The following is a 3,867-nucleotide window of genomic DNA, read 5'->3' as shown; positions in this document are numbered from 1 at the left end:
GGGCTCCCGAACGAGGAAAGGAAGCGTCGGAGCCAGCGGATGAAGGTCGGGAAAAAGCCTCAGCCGTCCCGAAATCCTCCGACAGATCACGCTGTGAACCCATGAGTGAAGCCGCCGGGCCGCCTCAGCGGCCGCAGGGCCCGCGCCACGGGGAAAACACATCCGGCCATCCTCGGAAAGAGAGCCATGCTGTACCTCAGTACCCGCACGGAAAGGGCTTCGCAACGGGCGCAGGCAGCCCCCTCGAGAGCTGCCCGTGCGTGCTCCATCCCCAAACATGAGACACACATCTCATGAGAATCTCCATCCGTGATGTACCGAGGGCAAGAAAAAACACACCTTCTGTACATCTGGTTGCCGGACATGCTGGTAGACTTCTTCTTCAGGTAAGACACACTGCTTATAGGACTGTAGCTTTCTTCAAACAACATACAGAGCGCCTGCTGAATAGAAAAAAGCTAATGATGAGTGTGTACAGGTGTGCTTTATACTCCTCCGGTTATTCACACCTTACCGTTCTAGCAACAGGCCAATAGGATTGGAGTGATTTCATTCACGTTCAGACCTGCTTCGCCTAGAGGCGTTCCCATAGTGTCGTAACCGACGCAGTTCGAGTTCCCTCGAAGGGGAACTTTAGCCCTAACAAAATGTAGCAAAGCATTTTTCAATGGAAATGGTGGTGCCTTGAACATCCTCTTGCGTACGCCATCCACTGGACTTCACTGTCTTTTAAATGCTGCTGATTGGGTAACACCTCTACACACCAAATAAACAAGAAAAAACATACTTGCAGTTAACACCACATGCCTGCAGCGCTCTGATATAACTGTTGTGATTTGGCGCTATAAAAATAAAATTGAATTGAAATTGAATTGAATTGCTGTTAATGAAATTAGATTAAATGTCAAGTTATAAGTTTGTTCAAAATAAAGCCGTGAATGTGCACTGCACTAAAATAAATGTTTGTAATGTGTTTAAGAAATGTTTGTGTTGTCAAACATTCTGTTAAATTTGAATAACATCTGGTTAAAATATATTTTTGGTATAGAATTTTTTGTTTATTGATCTCTATAAATATATATTTCAGGATATGCAGTGTTCATGTCATTTGTGGTGCGACCAATAATAACAATAACTGTATTAAATTAGAAATAAAATATCTCATTCCTGTGACTAAAATATTAATTACTGATACAGTATGTTAAAGTGAATGGTATTTTTTAAACATTTTTATCAGTTTTATTCCATTTACAGAGAAAATTAATAAATTAACCACATTAAAGAAGGGGACTGTGACATTAGAAAACAAAAAAACAAGATCATTATTTACAAAAACCATTACATTGTATCTAAAACCTTTATATTACTGAGAACTTTTAAGCATGTTAAGGAAATTAATTAATTTTAAAATAAATTATGGTCGCATCACATGAGATTTTGTGAGGCCACAGACAGTTTATGTAGAAAAACACTTCAATAATTTAATTTTAAAAAATAACATTAATTTATGTGTACACAGCATTGTTAATATTTGAACAACGGCAGTTTTAATTTTTTGCATTTTAAAATTGACCTGTTGATCCTTATACGTCATTGACCCACCCACGTTTGGTTTTTACAAAGTGTTCTTCAGCATGCGGTAAGCTCAAACAACCAATACTTTTAAAATACTTTAGGAAAGGGATTGCTCTATTTTGGTGGGATTTATGTTCATCAACTGTTAAACTTGCAACTCTTAAATATCTCTTTCTGAAATGTACAATGTTTTCCTGCCTACTTATGATTTTTAAGCCATCCTAGGTGCATATGCACATCTAGGATCTTTTACAAAAACGTGCTTCTATATTTTTGTATATCCTTACACCTAGAAAGAATTAAGAACTCTCTCTATATGTATGTGTTCGGGCAAACCTCACTACAAATAAAACAGCTGAGGCAGGGACTGCAAGACTCCATGTTATAGCCACTGTTGGAGTCCAGGCCAGATGTAGTGGTTTTTTCACATCTATCAATGGCTGAATGCAGTGTTCAGGTATTCTATTTCATCTTAACACACTGCCCACACAAACATGACTAATGGTGGCTTAAAGTCGGCAAAGCATCCCTCAATTAATTAATCTATTTTGCTTTTGTGGTGTTTTCAATTCATTGACATTCTTCAAATGTTACGTTTAGATGGTTCTAGACAACATCATCTGGCTAGTAGAAAGGGAAAAGGAGGATGACGATGAATGCCCTGTTGCCAACCAATGCAGAATTGCTAGCTACCTATGGCAGTTTGTGGAGACAGGTATATTGTTTTTGTGCTCTCCTGTGAGGATCCATATGTTCATTATAGAACATGTTGACAGTAATAATATATTTACAGTAAAAGTGAAGACTTTAAAAACTTTGAAATAACATGCAACATTATAAAGTGACCAAAAAAGTGTTTAAATGAAATAGATAGATTGTAGCCTCCTTTTGCCTTGATGGAAAGACAAAGGCTATAGAATGAAATTCATACATAGGCATTAACTTAACTATTTTAAACAAAACTAATTTCAAGTATTTAAGCAGAGGATTTCGGCTTTAGAATAAAAATAAACTACATTCAATCAGGTGTGTTCACCCCCAACCGGTGGAGGCAGATGGCCGCCCACCCTGAGCCATGGTTCTGCTCGAGGATTCTGCCTCTTGAAAGGAAGTTTTTCCTTGCCTCTGTCGCCTAGTGCTGCTCTTGGTGGGAATTGTTGGGCTTCTGTAAATAACATCACAGAGTACGGTCTAGACCTGCTCTTTTATGAAAAGCGCTGTGAGATAACTGTTGTTGCGATTTGGCACTATATAAATAAAATTTATTTAAATTTAAAGAATTGAATTTGAATTGAAAGTGTGTCCAAACCTCTGACTGGTAATATGTATTGTATTTTTTTTATGTGAGTACAACATCCATGTTATAATCGCAATATACCATGGTTTTTTTTTTGGCATCACCTGCCATGTTTACATTTATGTATCCTAATTGAAAATACCCTGAGCTCACAAGCTACACATTTTCTGTTGCTACATGACCTAGCTATTGAAGAAAGTGTACAATGCATCTGTATTGCAAACTGAGTCACAAAATCCTAATTTCTTTGATTAACATTTGTTCTCCTCTCTTCCATTGGAGTGTAATTATTGATCTCCATTCATGTGACTGAAGACAAACTGAAGCAGTTGGAGAAATTCTGGGTGGGCTGGGAGCTGCCCATGTAGGACATGCAAGTGGAAATTGTGCAGGCAGACTATACAAGATCATCCACCTGCTTCCACATCCTGCGCTTGCCTGGTCGCTACACCACTTATGAACAGTTCCATGATCACCTGGAAGGTTGAATTGCAACTAATGATTGTGGGTTTGGACTAATATGAAGTCTATGAGTTCTTCTGCATACCGTTGTTAGGGCACATTGCACAACATTACCCATGCATGTTTAGAAAATGTGTAGGTTGTGAAAACAGTCAGTAGATGGCAGCCTTTTTTGTGTTCTATGAGAAACAAGTTCTAAATTCATGAGGTCTCTTTTAATTTTCTGGTGTCCTTTAAATTGAAGTCCCATTCTTAGCTGAAAGACAGTTAATGGAGTCACTGTCACTGATGTACTAGACTATATTTGGGTGAAAGTTTCAAGAAAGTAGGAAATGTTATGAAAGGTCACTGTGATAATGATCAAGTCATAGTTGAGCATTCTGTTATGTTTCTCAAACTTAATACTTGAATGGATATCTCAAAGTATAATAAAGTTGAACAAAGTATGTAACAGTTTAAACTCTGAATGTGAGAATTAGAGGGCCTGACTTTATTGCCATCTGCCGTCATGACATCAATGTCACTTTTACAAA

The 3,867-nt window shown here is 38.0% G+C and overlaps 1 long non-coding RNA gene across 1 annotated transcript; it reads left to right on the top strand.

Annotated features, from left to right (window-relative positions):
• The first annotated feature begins 1,580 nt into the window (after positions 1–1,580).
• Positions 1,581–3,655, top strand: LOC123964238. Its single transcript, XR_006823379.1, has 4 exons — positions 1,581–1,639; positions 1,931–2,032; positions 2,176–2,290; positions 3,155–3,655. It is a non-coding gene; the product is annotated as an uncharacterized LOC123964238 (long non-coding RNA).
• Positions 3,656–3,867: the final 212 nt, after the last annotated feature.

Source organism: Micropterus dolomieu, unplaced genomic scaffold (assembly GCF_021292245.1).
Source record: "Micropterus dolomieu isolate WLL.071019.BEF.003 ecotype Adirondacks unplaced genomic scaffold, ASM2129224v1 contig_1301, whole genome shotgun sequence".
In the NCBI taxonomy this organism is placed as follows: Eukaryota; Metazoa; Chordata; class Actinopteri; order Centrarchiformes; family Centrarchidae; genus Micropterus; species Micropterus dolomieu.
Note: the sequence above shows the minus strand (reverse complement) of the source record. Positions and strands in the feature narration are given on the sequence as shown.